This window comes from Panthera tigris, chromosome B2, assembly GCF_018350195.1.
Source record: "Panthera tigris isolate Pti1 chromosome B2, P.tigris_Pti1_mat1.1, whole genome shotgun sequence".
In the NCBI taxonomy this organism is placed as follows: Eukaryota; Metazoa; Chordata; class Mammalia; order Carnivora; family Felidae; genus Panthera; species Panthera tigris.
Genome location: NC_056664.1, coordinates 1610522 through 1629809, shown reverse-complemented (window position 1 = coordinate 1629809; position 19288 = coordinate 1610522). Strand labels below are relative to the sequence as shown.

The following is a 19288-nucleotide window of genomic DNA, read 5'->3' as shown; positions in this document are numbered from 1 at the left end:
TTTGGAGAGACAGAAGTCAGCGCGGAGCAGTGGTCAGTTTCCATCGACGCGAGGAGTGAAATATTTTCTGCGGCAGTAGGTGCACATGAAGTACGAGTGGCCGCGACATTTGCTCCAGGAGGGAAATCCTACCGGACGTGGAAGCGACCGCTTCATTCGGCTCACGATACCATGCTGCCATTTCTCAACATGACTCTGCTCTCTGCACAGGCCAGACAGGCAGCGGGACGGCCAAGTGCTAAGAATCACCGCCCTCTGCATCTTTCAAGTCCCTGCCGGTGGTTCTTGTATTTGGAATTCTTCCAGGACCGCAGTATCCTTTGCAAATATTATTTCCGCAAGTGGAGAGAACTCTGACGGCTCCCGACTGGCGTTTCCTAACTTAACATCTCACACGTCAGGAACCCGACTCAGATCTCCTCGAACCGAGAGGAGGCTGGCGCCACTTGAGCAGGGAACTTGGCACACAGCTAAAAATGTACACGGTAAGTATTACTTTTCAAGTCTTCCCCAAAGGAAGTCCGCTCACTGAGGCAATTGTAAGAATGTTTGCAGATGACTGAACACGATTCTGAGCTGACATTAGGTATTGGAACACATTAAAATGTCACTGTGGTCTATGGTTGGGGGGGGGTGCTTATAGAGGTCATGTGAAGAGTAGAATCAGGTCTATTTTACTGCAGCCCTATTTGGATCCCTGAGTCTGCCCCATAGCTATTTCGAGACCCAGGATGCCTTGCTGCAGTAGACACAGCCACTCCTGTATCCCATCATCACAACTGAGTCCGGGAGCCATTGCAATTGTAACGTCCATCTGTCCCTCCGGGCCTGCAGAGAGTAGCCCCTGCAGACACTTTTACGAAGGATGCTGTTTTCTCCTCACCAACACATTCCTCAAGGACTCAGAGAAGAGAGTCCTCTAGACCAGGAGTTGGCAAACTTTGTGTAGATGGCCAAAAAGTAGATACTGTAGAATTTGCAGGTCACATGGCAAAATCAAGGCTATAGATACTTATATAACGATTTTTAAGCATGACATTAAAGTATAGTAATATTTGAGTACAGTTATTATTACTACCAACAAAGAATGGAATTATCTTTGGGGGTGACATTTTGTTTAACTGGAGTTCCAAGTTAATGTTCCTGATCACAGAAATTTCTCAGCATTCTTGGAGATAATGAAACAACGGAAAGAAGAGAAAAATGAGAGACAAGATGTATTTCCTTCGGTTTCGTTTATTCTCTGAGTGGTGCCTGGGACACTTCACAGGACACAGAGGAGGGGGGAAGGCCTCCAGGGTTTCCCTCATCCCCACCCCCTCCTGTCCCCTCCTCACTGACCACCCCGCCGGGACAAAGATATTGGGCAACTGGACAGTCGCACTTAAGGAACCCAAAAACACCCAAAGACACCCAAAAACTTGAAAACGGTCCAAGTACTGGCGAAAAAAAAGACAAGAAAACACTCCCAATAAGGAGCCGAAATAGCTCAGCTGGGAGAGCGTTAGACTGAAGATCTAAAGGTCCCTGGTTCGATCCCGGGTTTCGGCAGGTGCAGTTTTGGTTCCCGTGAATGAGCCACGTGGGTGTGTTCCAATCACACGTCACACGTGGACGCGGAGATCCGAATTTCTTACACATGCCACGTGTCACCAAGCGCTGTTCTCCTTTTACCTTTCCGCCTCTTAACGACAGTAACAGGTGCTCGCTGGGGTCGCACCTGCACGCGGTGCGCGTTGTCCACTGCGTGAGCGGGGCTGGGGAGCCCTCCCTTCGCTCCCCTCTGCTCCCCTCGGTTAGGTTCTCATCCCCTCCGTTCCCCTCCCCTCCGCTCCCCTCCGCTCCCCTCCACTCCCTCCGCTCGCCTCCGCTCCCTCCTCTCTGCTCCCAACCGCTCTCCTCCCCTTCCCTCCCTTCTCCCTCCGCTCCCTTCGGCTCCGCTCCTCTACCCCCTCTGCCTCCGCTCCCCTCCCCTCCTTACATCACAGTGACAGCGACACGTCGTCCGTAACTTTGTCAGGGTCCCGCGTCCCTGTTCCTTCCTGTGACCAAGGTTCGCACAGCTGGGAACAACAAAAGTGCGCTGCGATCGCGACCCTGTTCCTGAGTGACAGCACAGCTTCTGTGCAATCGGCCCTTTTCAGTAGCCCAGTCGTCTGCATGAACACCTTGTTCACGGAAACCAAAACAGCACCTGCCGAAACCCAGGATCGAACCAGGGACCTTCAGCTCCTCAGCCTAACGCTCTCCCAGCTGAGCTATTCCGGCTCCTTAAGAGAGGCCTTTCGCCCCGCCCCCCCCCCCCCATACTTAGACTGGTGAACTTTCGGTTTTTTGAGGGGTGTTTTTAGATTCCTTAACTGCGACTGTCCAGTTGCCCAATGTCTTTGTCCACCCAGAAAGACTCGGAGTCTGCGGTCTTCCTCCGTGCACGGTGCTCGGACTCTTGGCAGGGTGGTCGGTGAGGAGGGAACAGGAGGAGGGGAGCCCCAGCCCGGCTCACGCAGTGGACAACGCGCACCGCGTGCAGGTGCGACCCCAGCGAGCACCTGTTACTGTCGTAAGAGGCGGAAAGGTAAAAGGAGAACAGCGCTTGGTGACACGTGGCATGTGTAAGAAATTCGGATCTCCGCGTCCACGTGTGACGTATGATTGGAACACACCCACGTGGCTCATTCACGGGAACCAAAACTGCACCTGCCGAAACCCGGGATCGAACCAGGGACCTTTAGATCTTCAGTCTAACGCTCTCCCAGCTGAGCTATTTCGGCTCCTTATTGGGAGTGTTTTCTTGTCTTTTTTTTCGCCAGTACTTGGACCGTTTTCAAGTTTTTGGGTGTCTTTGGGTGTTTTTGGATTCCTTAAGTGCGACTGTCCAGTTGCCCAATATCTTTGTCCCGGCGGGGTGGTCAGTGAGGAGGGGACAGGAGGGGCGTGGAGGACGAGGAGGAGGACGGAGAGGACAAGCCGGCGCCCACCTGCCCGCGCTCCTCACTTGGTGACAGCCCCTGCTCACAGACTGCCGTGTCGGAGGGGAGGGTCTGCCCTGGGGTGGAGGCCCCTCTTCTGGCATCCTCCCGCCTCGCCCCCGCCCTGCCGGGCTCCGTGCCTGGGTGCCTGGAGGTCCCCGCCTCCCCCACGTGCCTGATCCCAGGGCCTCTCCGCGCACCGGGTCCCTGCAGCCCCGCCGAGCGCAGGTCAGGTGGCCGCGGACGGGATCCCAGGAGCAGAGCAGGGATCCGCGGCCGGCCTGCGGGACGCCTGGTGCGCAGGCACGCGGGGGGCCTGGGGACTGGGCGCCTACTCCCCCGAGGGGCTGAGACACCCCCGGGGCAGAGGCAGAGGGACAGGGAGAGGGTGTGAGGCCCCGATGCGGCGTCGCGGGCCTGGTCCCCTGATAAAACGGGCGCACTGGGACCCGCGCCCCCCCCCCCCGCGGCCTCCCCTCCAGGGTCCCCGTGCTGCGGGAGGACATCCGCGCGGAGCCCCTCCCGGCCCCTGCCCCAGTCCCTTGCTGACCTTCAGCGCTGAGCTGACCGCAGGCCCCTGCCCCAGTCCCCTGCTGACCCTCAGCGGTGAGCTGACCAGCACAAGGCAGCAGGAAGACCGTCGAGCCCGTGTGCGGGTTCAGGTGGTCCGGGTGGCTCTGAGTGGGTCAAAGGCCGAGGGGACGCAAGCCCAGGAAGGGGTGAGGCCCTCCCTGGACACCTGCTGGACAAAACCCTATTGGTGAGAGACCCAGGCTGGCCGGCGGCGGGGCCCCGTGGCTTAGCTGGTCAAAGCGCCTGTCTAGTAAACAGGAGATCCTGGGTTCGAGTCCCAGCGGGGCCTGGAGTGTCTGTGGGTTTGCCCCTTCCGCTGAGAGGTGCTGGCCCTTTCCTTTACACTGCGATTTCTGCAGCTTTTTTTTCTACCATGGCCCCCCCTTCCCCCCTCCACCCCCCCACACTTCCCGACCATCTCCCCACCGCCCCAGACTTTGGACAAGGAAAACCCCAAGACTTCGGAAACAAAATGGAACAGACTTCAGAAACAGCCACACAACGCAGGAGTGTAAGAAAGCAAAGAGCTGTGCGACGATCTTAGCCTGCTACTCTGTTTTCTCGGGGTGCCTCTTCGTGAATGCAAGCACCATGCAGTGTATTCCAATCCTGATTTCGTATAAAGAGCTGTGCACGGATTAGCCGAAGTCCGGGGAGGGAATACAGACTGTGGGCATGAATCTTAATGTGGTGGTGGCCAGTGCCCTTGAGGTTATAATTCAACTGTGCTATAATTATAACATATTTATAGTCTACTATATAACTATGTTACAATTATACTTATAGTCTATTATATAACTATGTCATAATTATAACTATAACTGTATTATAATTCAACCCTGGGGACCCTGGGGTGGCCATGGAGGTGGGTGTACTGAATCCAAGACGTGTGTGAAAGCGTACTGTGAGTGTTGATTGAATGTTGGGCCCAGTGCAAGGAGACAATGGACAGGAAGCCATCCTCACTGCCAGCCTGGCCCTAAGTGTCTCTTCTCCACCTGCTGTACTCCAGCCATCAGAATTGCCCCCAACCTCGGCGGGCATCAAATCCGGGCTCATATCTGCTGTGCTCTAACAGAAATCCAGAATCTCTTCTGCTGTGCAGAGGCCGCGCCTTCGTGCTTTTGAGATAAGAGTCTGGAGTATAATATGTGGTCATCCCAGGGGCAATAGTTCGTGGCTTTCTCCCCGACATGGGTTCTTCCTCTTGACTGTACCCATCGTTCAGAAAATAAATAGATAAATAAATAAATACATTTTTTTAAGGAGAGGGAAAATACCATTAAAAGTGGTAATAAAATATAAACTTTTTTCCTTTCTTCCTTCTCTCTCCACCTGTCAATGTATTTTTCACTTGCTTTCTTAATGTCATTCTAATTAAGTAGAATTAACATTGTGAATTATCAGCATGAATTTTATTGTTCAACTTTTTTTCCTACATCAGCTAACAAAATATAAGCTAACAAAATATAAGTTTTAAGGTGTCATTATTATGGAGTTTCAAGATGGTCAGGGTGGATCTCGGGGTTACTGGAGTCGTCTGTGTTAGGATCAACAAAAGGCTCCACCTGCCGAAACCCGGGGTCGAACCAGGGACCTTTAGATCTTCAGTCTAACGCTCTCCCAGCTGAGCTATTTCGGCTGCCTAGAGGAAGGTTTCCTGGTAATTGGTTTTGCAATACTTAGATTGTCTTCTACTTCCAATTTAGGAGATTTCAGATTCTTCAAGCGTTGCAGTCTAATCGTCCAATACATGTACCTATCCAGAAATCTGGGGGATCTCTTGTCTTCCGCCTGTATTAATATTGCATATAATTCCTGGCAGGTGGGAAGGTGGGTGCAGGAGGAAGACAGAAAAGAGGCGTAGGGTTTCCTCCGAAAGCCTTTCTGCTCTTCTGCAACTTGGCTAATCCAGACACATCTCAGAAAATTAAGGAAACCAAAGAAAACATTTCGTGAGGTCCCTTACATAGGAGAAAATCTTTGTGACCCTGGGTCAGACAAATATTTTGTAGATACAGCAGCAAAAGCATAAAAGTTTGATAAGTTTAACCTCATCAAAAAACTTTCAATCCTGCTCTGTGCAAAACTGTTTAAGAGAACAGCAAGGCCAGTCACAGACTGGGAGACAACCTTTGCAAACCATGTTTGCACCTTTGTATCTTATAAAGGATTTGCGTCTAGAATGTGTAAAGCGCTCTAAGCAGCCAACAAAAAGAAAACATGATTTTAAAACAGACAAAATATTTAAGCAGATGCTTCTCCAAAGAAGCAATAAGGATGGGAAATAAACAAAAGGTGTTCCACATCGGTCATTAAGCAAAACATGAATTAAAACCATAATGATATACCATTGCACTTATGACTTGCTAAAATTTAAAAATGCCAGGCATACCGAATGTTTGCAAGAATGCGGAGGAAATGAAACTCTCATATCCTGTTAGTGGCAAAGGAAAACAGCACTACTTTGAGACACTTTGTCAGTTTCTTAAAAAGTTGAAGATATACCTTCCCCGTGATGCAGCCACTCACATCCTAAGTATGTATCCAAAAGAAAAAAATAAAACTATTATGTCCATACAAATTCTGGTACACAAGTATTCATATGCTTGTAAGAGCCAATAATGGGAGAGAACCCAAATGCCTTTCCCTGGGTGAACTGATAAACAAATTGTGGTCTATTCATACCATGGAATATTCCTTGGCATAAAGTGGAATAAGCTATTGATATGTACAACATGGATGAATCTCAAAATAATTATGATGAGTGAAAGAAGATCAAAAAAGTAAATATATGATTCAATTTGTGTAAACCTTTAGAAGCAAACTAATGTATAGTGACAGGAATTAGATGACCGGTTTCTTGGGGTTGGAGAGGCAGGCAGGAGTATGACAGAAGGGGAACCCATAAACGTTTTCTTCCTCTCTCTCTCTCTCTCTCTCTCCCCTTCCCAGCCTCCCTCTCTCCTCCTCCCTCCTCCCTCCCTCCCTCTTTCCTTCTCTTTTCTAGACTTGCCAGAGAGCCGTGGGGTTAAGACCATTTCTCAAGATACGGAATGGAGGGAAGCAGCAGGATTGGAAATAAGTGATAATTATTTTCATTTTGCACGTAGGATGTCAAAGTGCTTCCTTGATTTTCCAGAGCATGAAATCCCGGTCTTGAAAATGGCTGGTGAGAAAGGTAAGGTTTCATGTAGAGGGTAAGGGAGGAGAATGAGTACAGACCCTTGAAGAGGTGGGTGGGTGCAGACAAGATGGTCAGTGAAGATTAGGTACAATGATCTATGGAGGAGGAAAAAAACGTGGAGAAAAAGAGAATGAAGTTAAGTGAAACTTCCAACTGGAGACTTTCTGTGGCAGTGGTTCTCAAAAACAAAACAAAATACAGGCATTAGGACGGTAAGATCTTAGAGAAGACTGACCCTGACAGGGAAGAACTTAGGAGCAGCAATAGTATCAATTTGGATTTAGAATTTACTATTCTTGAGTATAGCCAGAAAACAAATTCCGATTTAGAAATACAATTAGCGGAGTTAACAGAATGCATTTTCTGGCGCGCGCGCACACACACACACACACACACACAGCCTTGCCCAAGAATACAGAAAATAGCTGTATTTCCTAATATATCACAAAACAAGCAGCTCTCACCTGGGGGTGTAGCTCAGTGGTAGAGCGCATGCTTTGCATGTATGAGGTCCTGGGTTCGATGCCCAGCACCTCCAGGGGCACCTCCCTTTTTCCTATCCCCAGTCACCAACCAAATCTGCTTTCCTGCCTTTTGTTACTTTTTTTTTTTCTTCTGCTCTCACGGAAAGTAAACATGACTGGCGCAACATCAGAAGGAAGAAAGGGGGAATAAAGACTTATTCAACAACCCCGAATGCAGCCAACATAACCAGCTTTGTCACACAGAGTATCATTTTACAAAAGGAGGTAAGAAAGAGGAAGAGAGGGGGAGAGAAGGGGAGAGAGTGGGGGGGGGGTAAGGAAGAGGAGAGGGAGAGGGAGAGAGAGAGGAACCCAATTTCATTAGCCTGAACAGCTAATCCTAAAGACCGAGGCATGGGAAAAATTAGGGTGACGTGAGCAGGATTCCAACTGTCTCTGGAAAAGTACTTTGGCCGGCAAACCAAAGCCTTGGACAAACCACTATTGGTGAACCTTCATCACATACCAGGAGTAGAACACATGAATCCCAACAAGGACTTTTGTTTGTTTCTTCAGTAAGAGCCTGAAAAATGACAGAGTAAGGAAAACCCCGACTCGACCTGCGTTCATTTTGGAGACAGAGTAATGTTCATCCTCTGCAGCAGAGAATGCTTCGCTTTCCGATAAATCCAGGGAATGGAGAGCTCTCGTCTCTAAGAAGTCAACCACGCCCTTGTGTCCTTCCCATCTTCCCATCCCACTGCGTCTAAAGAAGGTGGAGGAGCCCTAGGTGTGCTGTGGAGGCAGGAGACCCTCCCTGTCAATAAACCGGCCCCGTGGACAGTATTTCTACTCAAAGAGTGTCCTTTGGGGACTGGTGGAACTGATGGCCTAAGTGACCTGCACGTTCTGTGATTGCTTCTCTCAAAGTGGCCACTCCGGGAAGCCACCCTGCGAGGCGTCCACGAAGGATCACTGTGCTGTGAGGGAGCCCAAGCTAGAACCGTGAAGAGAGAAGGGAACAGAAAACCGCACAGGGTGGTGCCCCCTGGCACCTGTGAGGCCAGCCTTGCTACCAGCTCCGGGAAGAGCAGAGAATACTCCAGCTGGCTATAGGAGCAGAGGAAGGCCCAGCCAAAATTTCTGACCCAGGGAATTGTGAGCAAATGCGATAGATGTCTGTTTAAAGTCACTCGATTTTGAGGAGTTTGACACACAACATTGTATAACTAAAATTGTCCCAGACTGGCCACGATAGGCAAAGAAGACATCACCACCTTATCCGGAAGCTGATAGCAGGAGTGGGGCTTTTACTGGTGTTCTCAGGAAAATGTAAGGCCATGATGAGAAGTATAAATGTTTTACAGGTGAGATCAGTCTAGGAGCAATCTCATTTTTTCCCACAAATACCAATAAGTTCTTTACTAGTCTTTTAAAAATGTTTTAAGTTTATTTATTTAGAGAGGGGGCGGGGGGGGGGGGGAGAGAGAGAGAGAGAGAGAGAGAGAGAGAGAGGATTCCAAGCAGGCCCTGTGCTATCAGTGCAGAACTCAACTTGGGACTTGATTCCGCCACCCTGATCATGGCTTGAGCCGAAATCAAGAGTCGATGCTCAACCCACTGAGCCACCCAGGTGCCCAGGTGCCCCCTTTATCTTCTGGTCTTAATGGACAACTTTAAGTCCTTACTCTACCCACTCCTAACCGGCACTCTCCTCCCAGACACACGAATGTCCGAAATTCAGGGTCAGAGATGTCTCGAGAATTCCAGACTCCGCTTGTAACGTGTTTAAGAGACACCCTCAAGGGGCTATCCTGTAGATACTTGAAATATGCCTATCCAAACTCAAACTATTCGTTTCCCCCTTACTGCTCCACATACGCGCCCAAAGCAAAAGCAAATCAACAGACCAGTCACAACAAGGACAAAAAGGACAGAACCGTCTCCCCTCCTCCTATAGTTACTATTTTGTGCAGAAGGCGTCACTATCTGCACAATTCAAGCTGCAGGGCTCCCTAGGTGTAAGTATTTGCTCTAGGAAGAGCCCGAGCCCTGTGATTGGACCTCGTTCCTCGTTCCAGATCTCTCCCTTGCCTTTCATCCTTAAATTCTTGTTCAACTCGTCCGGATCCTGGAAGGAACCTCGGAAGCTGCGTGCCTAGATGAGGACAGAGTAGAAGTCGCTGGATCGCACCCGTCAGGGCTGTCTCGTGCTCTCGCGCCCTCAGCGCCCTGCTTCTCAGAAGCCAGCTGAGCCCTCGGGCGGTGACAAGAGGAGGGACACGCTGGCGGTCGTTAGGCGGCGCCCTTTCCGTACAGAAGCTGGAAACAATGCAGAGCAAACAGGAAACAACTCCAGGGGCCGCAACTCCGACCCTCGTGGAGAGGCTGAGACCCCGCTGAGCCGCAGACCTCGTTACAGCGGGTGCAGCCTGAGCTCGCCGAGCTGGGCGCGTCTACTTTCTCCGACGGAAATACAACGTGGGCCGCGGATGCGGTTTTCAGTTTACAGGTGATGCCGCCCCCTGCGGCTGGGGGTGTAGCTCAGTGGTAGAGCGCGTGCTTCGCATGTACGAGGCCCCGGGTTCGACCCCCGGCTCCTCCACCCGTGCTTTTTCCTCCGATATTACGTCGTTCCCGCTGCGTGGGATTTGGTGCCGCCCGGGACGCGGGCGTTCTCGAAGAAACGCGGGAGAAGAAGGCACGGCCGCAAGGCCGCCTGAAGCCCCACGGGGCAGCCACATCCACGGGGACGTCTACCGCGGGTCTCACCTGGCAGAACCCCTGAAGAGCAGGGCAGGAAAGGGAAAGAACACGCCTGTGACGTTTCCTGGGTTTGAGGAGCACCATGCGGTCCAAGGCGCGGGGGCCGGGCTCCTCTGCTTCCAGCTCGCCCCCAGGGTGCCCCCCACCGCGCCCCCGCTTCCGGGGACGCCAGGACCGCGCCGGTGCGAACCCCGCCAGGCTCCCGCGGGGTGGGCAGTGGGCGCCTACCAGCCCTGCGGGAGTTTAAGCCGTAAGTTGGGAGCCGGGGCGAGACGGTAAGGGACAGGTCCTGGGGTTGGCGGCTCGGTTATTTTGTATTTTATTCCGAATCGGCGCGACTCTCGCAAGTGTACCCAGAACACACCCTCGAAGACCCCAACTAACCCCGCCACCCCCTCAACCAAAACGCCTCCTGGAGCTAAGTCTCGGGGACCCGGACATTTTGTTCTTAAACCTTTAGGTGGATTAACACCCCTCGGAGCACCACACCCAGAGTCCCGCGGAGACGGGGCCACCGGGGTCTTGGTGGGATGGGGCGGGTGTACAAAGGTCCTGTGTTCACACAGACCAACACTTGTTACAGAGACGGCGCGGACGGCGCAACCGGGAGCATCTCTGCGAGGCGCCCGTCTCCCGCGCGAGCCCCGTGGGTGAGCGCACCAGCCTTCGCCTGCTCCTTTTGTGTTTTCAACCGGGGCGTCGAGAAATCTGAAAGATGGTGCCTAAATCCCCTCCTTTGGAAAAACTAAACGCACGTTCCTCATCGCTCCTCCAGGATCTCGAGAGGGAGCAGGGTCCCATCCCCCCACACAGCTGGGTTTCCTCCTGGGCTCGCGCCGCAGACGGACCCTGTACCAGCGAGGCCACAGAACTTCCTGCCACGGCCATCGCTGGGCTGTGGTCATCCAGGCGTGTTGGCGACACGCTGCTGGTGAAATTACCTGAGCAAAGGCTGAGCGAGGGAGCGTCCCTTGTGATTCTTCCTCCTGACTCCCGACTGGGCGCAGGAACCAGCAGGGGAAACCGCTGGGACCACCCTCCTCCATTTTGCCACGCGCGGGTTCTCCGGGCACGATCCTGCTCCTGCTCTTTATGGCCTTGGCCTCGCTGTGATTGGTGTGGAGCCCTGGAACTGCCTCAGGGAAGCTCTCGGGGCAGCTGCTAAATAAAAGTCAAGACAGACAGTAAGTCCCCCTCGGGCCATGTAATTCACGAGGGCATCCCTATTTGGGATACACTTTTTCCAGGGGGAGGGAGTAGCTGACCCCAGAACCTAGAAGCCGCAGACCCGGACATGCATGGCCCACCTCAACTCAGGTTGGAACCCCAAACGTGCGGCTCCTCCTCGGGGCAGTCTGGCTGTATCACAGATTTCCCGCATCAGTACCCCGGGGCCTTTGCACCGCCAAAGCTTCTCGCTGTCACCCGGGCAGGAAATGCTACAAGAAGGGCACAAAAGGGCAGAACCCGAAACGTTGCCTCAGGGAACTTAGACCCAGATGGAAAGAGGGTACAGATCCCACGTAAAAACCAGTATGTGTATGCTGTCACATCGGGTCAGGACCCGGGCCGGGGCCTCGCCTTCCGGAGACCCACAGCGAGGCACCAGGGAGGCGCTCTGGACGCAGAGCAAGGACCTCCTCTCAGCAGGTTCACAGTCACAACAGCTCCCCCCCCCCGGGGGTTGTGGACAAATATTCCAACCTCGATCACCACAGCGGCTTCCCTGCTGTTGTTGGAAGTGATCCCGGATGGTCGGTTCTCCTGTCACTTTCCATCGGGCTCTCTTGTCCCCGTGCGGAACCTGTACCTTCCTGACTCTCTCCTTTGACCGCGTGTCGCTCTCCGGCTCACCCCTGCGCTCCTCTGCCCGGAATCGCCCGGCGACGCTCCGTCGTCGCTGGGAAGTGGCCGGAGCGCGCGCCCGGAGGGAGACGACCTTGAGGAGGAAGGCGGTGAATAACCCCGTCGCCCCGAAGTGACCTGTGGATCGGAGACAAGATGTTGGAGCAGGACTCAGCGGCTGCCGACCCCCTGGGGACCGTGCGGGGACTTGGCGACGGCGCGCATCCCCTTGTCCCCGGACGGCTCCGGTGCGCGCTGACACCCCCCCCCCACCCCACGGGCAGCGGGTGTAGGGGGGCGTCCATAGGATCGAAGCGCCTCCCCAGACCTCTTTGTCCACCGCGAAGGTTCCAGAATCGCCAGCCTGGAAAGCGCGGCCGCGGGAGCTGAAGGGAGCGGAGCTGCCCGAGGAGGCGGCACGGGGGCGAGCGCGGAAAGGAGGAGCGGGCGGTGGCGCAGGACTCGGAGAGGAAAAAAGGGGCAGAGGGGCCGCGGGGTGGGTCTCTGCACCCGCATCTCCACCAGAGCGCAGGCTGCGGTGCGGGGTGGGGGCGGGGGGGCGCCTCGTCTCTGTTCCCACCCGCAGGTTCCCGTCCTCCTGCGAGAAGTGGGCTCAACCCCGGGTGCCCCACGGGAACGCGTAGCCCCCTTTGCCCCGGCTGTCAGGGCTCTGGGGGCGGCTCGCTACCTCTGGGGGTAACGTTCCCGCTGCGGGTTCAGGGGGCCTCCGAGGCACCCGAAGCGCCCTCCCCTGGACGCAAGCCTAAACACCCGTCACAGGAACGAGCTGGGGTCCCAGCGCCCGGGGCTGCTGACCGGCCGACCTTTTGCTGCCCAATCAAGATTCTGGGGGGTGGGCGGGGGTGCAGGGGCGAGTGGGGACCGGACGACCGGCAGGACAGGTGTCTCCTGGGCCAGCAGTGTGTCCACTGAGGCAAGCACAGCTGAGGGAAACGGGGGGCGGGGTCTGAGGTAGTTTCTCCAAAGGCCTCCTTGTCTTTCTTCTTCCCACTTCTTAGTAATAATTACGAATAAATCTTAGTAATAACGAAAGCGGTCCCGTGCTCTCCCTTCGGGTGGATTCTGTACTGTGCGAAGCAGTCTGGTCGGGAGATTAAGGGACAACTAAAGTGCGCGCTTTGCGGAGACGGAAAAGTGCGGGGCCGAGCTACCCGGCTCCAAACGCCTGGAGGTGCCGGGGATCGAACCCGGGGCCTCGTGCATGCTAAGCACGCGCTCTCCCGCTGAGCTACACCCCCTCGGGGGCAGGGGTTTCGGGAATGGCCACTGCACCGTCTGGATCGGTTGGCAGGTCCTTCCACCTCCGAAATCTTCGGACTGAATCCTGCCTCGCAGCTGCGCCCGGGGAGAAACGCGTCCGGAACCGAAGGCCCCCACCTTCCTCCCAAGGCGGCCTGCTGAACCTTCAGATCCCCCTTCTCAGAAAACGTCCTTCTCTGCCCACGAAGCCACCAGACAGACAAAAGGTAGCGCGGGGACACAAGGACGCGCCCCGTGGGCACCCTGGAGACGATCGGCTCCGGTGTGGACTTGGGACAAGAGGGAATTCATTCACAGCACGCGACCCGCCACACGCGACAAGGGTGTGTGTTGGCCACGTTCAGCACCGGCTTTGGAGACGCGACAGCGCCTCTGTTCGGGCGCCGCGGTGGCTCTGGTTTTGAGGACAACACACGAGAGGACACGGCCCTGCCCCGACCGCGTCCGCTGCACAAGCTTCCTGAGCACCGAGGGGAGCCTGGGGACGCTGGGAGCAAACTGCGACACAAACGCGCCCTCTGTGACCCCTCCCGAGGCCCGCGCGTCCCCGACTGTCCTCAGTCCCCGAGGCGTGGAGTCGTCACTTCCCACCTTTACTCAAAATTCGGTGCAAATGTTAACGCAGATGCGAGTTTTGGAGAAAATCCTAAACCCTCTGGCCGGAGAGGGGACGGGGAGGAGCGGACAGGTGCCCGCAGAGGTCACGTTGTTACCGCCCTGGAGAGGCCCAGGGCTTCGACCTGGACCGAGCTGAGGAGCGGACCCGCGGAGGGCTGGAGCAGGGCGAGCGCAGGGGAGATGATGGAGGAGAGAAGAGGCCGCGATGAGGAGGAGGAGGAGGAAGAGGGGGAGGAGGAGGAGGAGGAGGGGGAGGGGAGCGGGAGGAAGAGGAGGGGAGGAGGAGGGGAAGGAGGAAGATGGGGGGAGGAGTGGGGAGGGGGGGGAGGAGGAAGAAGATGAGGGGGAGGAGGGGGAGGAGGAGGACGAGGACGAGGAGGAGGGGGAGGGGACCGGGAGGAAGAGGAGGGCAGGAGGAGGGGAAGGAGGAAGATGGGGGGAGGAGTGGGGAGGAGGGGGGAGGAGGAAGAAGATGAGGGGGAGGAGGGGGAGGAGGAGGAGGACGACGAGGAGGAGGGGGAGGGGACCGGGAGGAAGAGGAGGGCAGGAGGAGGGGAAGGAGGAAGATGGGGGGAGGAGTGGGGAGGGGGGAGGAAGAAGATGAGGGGGAGGAGGGGGAGGAGAAGGGGGAAGACTGAGGAGGGGTGGTTGGGGGATAGGCCTGGGGGTGGGGGGAGACCGGGAGCACGTGCAGGTAGAAAGTGACCGAGGCCCGGTCCCGCCACGCGGTCTCCAGGCCCCGAGGAGGGAGGTTCGGAGAAGGGAAGTCCCTTCGGCTGGTTTTGCCGAAGGTCCTGGGACCCTGAGAGTGTCCCGCGGCCTGTGTCGCGGCGCACGGAGGCCGCGCATTTCCAGGGCGCAGCCCGGCCGGGTCGAGGATCCGCACCAGGAGCCGGGGTCCTGGGATTTGGGGGCGCCACGATGTACGCACCCCACGTGGAAGCAGCGCCGAGTCTAGAAACACGTTGTAACCCGGTTTTCTGCTCGCGCATCTCACCGGCAGCGACGGGTTTTTAGCGCGTTTGGGTTTCAAACACAAGGACGAACGGAGGTGGGGGCGGGGTTCAGCAGTGAGTAAACGGTGTGGTTGGAACGGAGACTAGACACCGCCGCGCTCCCGAGCTTGCCAGGTGCGCACAGGCCCTGAGCTGATCCACTGCTAGCCTCGTGCGCATTCTTTCACTTCCCACGACCTCTCGACCTCTCCGAAACTCTTGTAGGCCGAGGGCTGAGCCCAGGGGCGGGGCGCCCTGGCACTCTTCCACCCACACAATTGCCGTTTTGTTTTACCCCGCGCTGGATGGAAGGACACCTGCACAGAAATCAGGGGCACCCGCGCCCCAAGTCACCCTCGTGTCAGTGTGGTCGCTGAGGGGGACAGAGCTCGGTTACGCGCGCGCATTCACCCTGCGGAGGAATCTTGGCTCTAAACCCTTTTAAACACTCTCTTCTCTTGTATGTCCCGACAGAAGTCATTTTTATTTTGTAAATGGCGTTTAATTTTAGAACAGTAATAGATTTTCAAGAAAAAACCCCTGAGAATGTTAGAGATTTCTTCTATCCCAGCATCCAGTGTCGCTTATGATTCTCTAACATTAAGATGATATATTTGCTAAATTAATAAACCAATTGATATATTTTATTAAATGAATTCCGTAGTCTATTCAGATTTCCTTAGTTTTTAGCCTAATAGCCTTTGTCCGATCCACAATAGACATTACATTTACTTGTATGTGTCTTCAGGGTTGTTGTTGTTTTTTTCTGCGACAGTTTCTTCTTAGATTTTTCTTGGTTTTGATGACTGTATCAATCAGGGCTCTCCAGAGAAACAAAGCCAGTAGGATACATAGAGATTGTCAAAAATCCAGAAACAGTAAAAATCAAAGCCAGAGCAGTGAAATCGTATTTAGTAAGGGTTTACTGTGCACCAGAAACAGTTCCTGAACTCAGTCTTCAGTTCCAACACTGATAAGAAGCTCAGGGGCATGACATCACAAGACGGCTTATAGAGTGAAAATGAGGTTGTTGTTTAACCTTTAAAATGACCGGTTATTACATCGGGGGGTTCAAGACAGCAGGAGATGGTTAAAAGTGATGATCTTATACCATTTTAGGAAGATGACAAGCTTCTTTTATGATTATTAGAGACATTTACAGGAAATAACCTCCATTAAGTTTTACTTGTATTCATGAAATAAGCTAGATTTGGGTTCACTTATGTGGTTTGCAGGGTTTTGTTTGCTTGGGGGATTTTTGAGGGTATTCTCATTTTATTTTATTGTAACAAGATATATGTAAGAAGAGATTTCATGTGGGAATTGGCTCATGTAGTTGTGGAGGCTGAGAAGTCCTATAATCTGCCATCTACATGCTGGAGAATCAGAAAACCCAGTGGCATCATCAGTCCCAGTTGGAAAGCCTTCCAACCAGGAGCTCAGGATGTCTGAGAATGTAGATTTTCAACATGTAGATTGAAATGTAGATTTCCCAGCTCAGGCGAGAGACAGTCTCCTCTCCTTTGCCCTTTTGTTCCTCTTGGGCCCTCATTGGTGGGGGCAGGTCTGTTCACTCAGTCTACTGAATCAAATGCTAACCTCTCCCGGAAACACTCTCAGACACACCCAGAAATAATGTTTTAGCACTTCTCCCGGCATCCCTTAGCCGGGTCAAGTGGACACACAAGATTGGCCATCACAATGACTTTGATACTTTAGAGGAACTCTGGTGAGGTATTCGGTAAGATGCTCTCTGCTGGAATTGTCTGCTCTTTTGGACATGATTAGGCTGGGGCGCTGAGTTCTGGGGAGGAAGACCACAAGGTATAAATATTTATATATTTATAGATCTATCTACATATATTTTTCATCACATATTAAGGGTATATATGACTAGCATGACTTATCATTGTTGATGTTAAAGGAGAACTTTTAAGGGTGGCTCAGGTCATGATCTCACTGTTCACGAGTTCAAGCCCTTCAAGCCCTGCGTCGGGGTCTGTGCTGACAGCTGGGAGCCTAGAGCCTGCTTCGGATTCTGTGTCTCCCTCTCTCTCTGCCCCTCTCCTGTTCTTGCTCTCTCTGTCTCTCAAAAATAAATATGTTTAAAAAGAGAGAACTTTTAAAAAATATTGTCTTTGGCATCTTCGAAGCAACTGCTGGACTACACCAAATATTTTTCCCACACTTTGTAGAGAAAAATCCCAAAAGTAATGAGCTGTATTTGCTGTGTCCCACATCGTTAGTTAGCAGAAAAATAATTGTGATGCTTTCTGTTACAAATTCCTTAGTTCAAAAGAGAACAAAAACCCAGCTAAGTTAATTATATAAATAATTGTATATAATTAATTATTACATATAATGGGTAAATGCTTTTTAATTTAAATACACTTTTTCTCGTAGGCTCCATGCCCAATGCAGGGCTTGAACTCACAACCCCAAGATCGTGAGTTGCATTCCCCACCCACTGGGTGAGCCAGCCCCCCCCCCCAGGTGTTTTAATGTAAATATATTTGAGCTACTGTGTACAAATCTCAGATTGGAGTGGGAAGTTTCTTGAATCAGAAATGCCAGAGAGGCTCTAGCTTAATGATTTCAAAATTAGTGAACTTTCTCTTGCCAATTGTTAGGTTTTTCAAAACTGCCCCAAAATGACACTGATACTTTATGAAAGATGTGTAGCACAGGCTGATTTCTCTGGGCTTCAGTACCGACATACGACCCCAGTATCTCTATATGTGTTCTCTGCCATGTAACCAAACCTTTCTTGTACTTTTTCACTCATGTTCTCATGACTCCCTGCTCACCTCACAAGAAAAGCAATGATCCAATGTTCCTTGTCTTTGCAGCTGCGTGGTCCTAGGTCCTACTCTGTAGTCTTTGCTACCACACAGGACGGCTGTTTTGCTAAAAGGAAGACAAGATAAGACAGAAAAAAAGGGGGGGGGAGAACTCACCATATTTCCATCAAGAAGCAAACACCTACCCAACACTTACAAGTTCACCTTGAGTTCTATTTTTCAGTAACATTGAAGAATGGAACAGAGAGGGAAAGATGAAAGGAGAGGAAAAATAAAGTGCCTAACAGACATAGTTGTTGAGTCTAATTTTGAGTCACGAAACAGACACTAAACAGAGAAGCAGAGATGTTCCAATGGAGCTCCCCTACCTCTCTCTTTGCTTCTGGCTCCCTCCCCCACCCTTCCATTCGGCACCACCAAAACCTGGATCCCAAATCTTTCTGGGTGAGTGGTAAGTGCGTGAGTGGGTGGTGGAAAACGGCAATGCTTAAGGGATAGGAAGTGGTCCAAAAGTGAAAGTTACAAATCATGTGAACAGTTGAAGAAGCAGTTGAAATATTGATTCTTCTGAGATTAGATCAGAAGGGACAGCCTGGGGCTGACTTGGTCCCTGGTTCAGAACCAAGTTTTGGTAAGATGACGCTGGTCTTGGTCAACATCAAGTCCTGTCCTTCACACCTTTTCCCACAAATCACATGATGGAAAAGACCAACACTGTGTGCTTGTAATAAAGACAAATAATGGAAAGATTAGAGAATAATTGACTTACTGGCTTTGACTAAATTCTCAGGGAAAGTTGGATCCCTGAGCCCGGATAGTTCAGTCTGAGAAGTAACAGACAGACACTCACTATGAGTGTTCAGATTTCAAGGGCCTCTTCTGGCCTCAGTATCCCCGACCCCTGGTATTTCTTACTCTTGCATAGAAGCCCTTTGAAACCCAGCTTTCCAGAGAAGCATTAACAGTTGGCTTTTCCACCCCTCGCCTCCTTTTCTGGGCCATTATCAGCCAGTTCTAGTGAGGGGCTTTAAGCCGGGAGATCCAGGGCGCGACAATGTTGGTGACTATTCATTCACTAGTGCTTTACTGCTATCTTTACTGATTAGAGGCCACTAGCAAAATGCAGGCTGTTGGTGACTCACTGGCACACAGGCTTGCCAGTTTCCAAAAGACTTCTTTATGTTTCTGAAAACTTTACAAAAACTTATAAAGACTAACTTTAGGTTTCTGAAGAAACTTTAGGTTTCCGAAGACTTTACAAAAAGCTTATAAAGACTAACTTTAACTTCTCAGGGGTCCTTCTCATTGCGAGTCAAATGAAAGAGTTACCGTTTCTTGTCCAGCAAGAAAGCAGCGACCACGAAGGGACTCGAACCCTCAATCTTCTGATCCGGAATCAGACGCCTTATCCATTAGGCCACGCGGCCAGCCCATGGGGGAAGGGTTTCCAAACCCACAAGCTGAGATGTCTCCCTTCTAAGATTTAATTTTGTAGCTGGAGGAGGATTTAATTATCAGCCTTCAAACCCCCCTCCCCCCCCAAAAAAAAAGGAACAAAACCCCATCCGGGATCGCTAACAACCATTCCTTAGAACAGGTGCACGGAGGGGGACAGAGGGATGTGATTCCTCCAAGGTCTCTGCCTCAGTCGCTGGCAAAGACCACGCGTGGGGGGGGGGATTTGCGGGGGGAGAAATAAGAGCCCCAGGGTCGCTGACCCCAGGGTGGGGGAGCGCCCGGGTTTGGTCGGCCCTGCCCTTCGGGCTTCCTCCGGGGAAAGGCGGCCGCC

General features: G+C 52.7%; 1 long non-coding RNA gene and 9 other non-coding genes across 12 annotated transcripts; 4 read left to right on the top strand and 6 right to left on the bottom strand.

Moving 5' to 3' along the window:
- Window positions 1-1478: 1478 nt before the first annotated feature.
- TRNAF-GAA lies at window positions 1479-1551 on the top strand. Its single transcript has one exon. It is a non-coding gene; the product is annotated as a tRNA-Phe (tRNA).
- A 644-nt stretch (window positions 1552-2195) lies between these two features.
- Window positions 2196-2268, bottom strand: TRNAL-GAG. Its single transcript has one exon. It is a non-coding gene; the product is annotated as a tRNA-Leu (tRNA).
- Window positions 2269-2698: 430 nt separating this feature from the next.
- Window positions 2699-2771, bottom strand: TRNAF-GAA. The gene has a single exon. It is a non-coding gene; the product is annotated as a tRNA-Phe (tRNA).
- A 986-nt stretch (window positions 2772-3757) lies between these two features.
- TRNAT-AGU lies at window positions 3758-3831 on the top strand. The gene has a single exon. It is a non-coding gene; the product is annotated as a tRNA-Thr (tRNA).
- A 1280-nt stretch (window positions 3832-5111) lies between these two features.
- Window positions 5112-5184, bottom strand: TRNAF-GAA. Its single transcript has one exon. It is a non-coding gene; the product is annotated as a tRNA-Phe (tRNA).
- Window positions 5185-7195: 2011 nt separating this feature from the next.
- Window positions 7196-7267, top strand: TRNAA-UGC. The gene has a single exon. It is a non-coding gene; the product is annotated as a tRNA-Ala (tRNA).
- A 1414-nt stretch (window positions 7268-8681) lies between these two features.
- On the bottom strand, window positions 8682-13529 carry LOC122238488. Of its 3 annotated transcripts, none has more exons than XR_006217416.1 (5): window positions 13098-13529; window positions 11664-11942; window positions 11267-11398; window positions 10901-11120; window positions 8682-9977 (listed from the first exon to the last, which is right to left on the bottom strand). It is a non-coding gene; the product is annotated as an uncharacterized LOC122238488 (long non-coding RNA). The 3 variants fall into 3 exon arrangements; XR_006217417.1 differs by having other exon boundaries at window positions 13203-13529; XR_006217418.1 differs by lacking the exon at window positions 13098-13529 and adding an exon at window positions 12133-12785.
- TRNAA-CGC lies at window positions 9727-9798 on the top strand. Its single transcript has one exon. It is a non-coding gene; the product is annotated as a tRNA-Ala (tRNA).
- Window positions 12992-13063, bottom strand: TRNAA-AGC. The gene has a single exon. It is a non-coding gene; the product is annotated as a tRNA-Ala (tRNA).
- A 5324-nt stretch (window positions 13530-18853) lies between the features above and the next one.
- TRNAR-CCG lies at window positions 18854-18926 on the bottom strand. Its single transcript has one exon. It is a non-coding gene; the product is annotated as a tRNA-Arg (tRNA).
- Window positions 18927-19288: the final 362 nt, after the last annotated feature.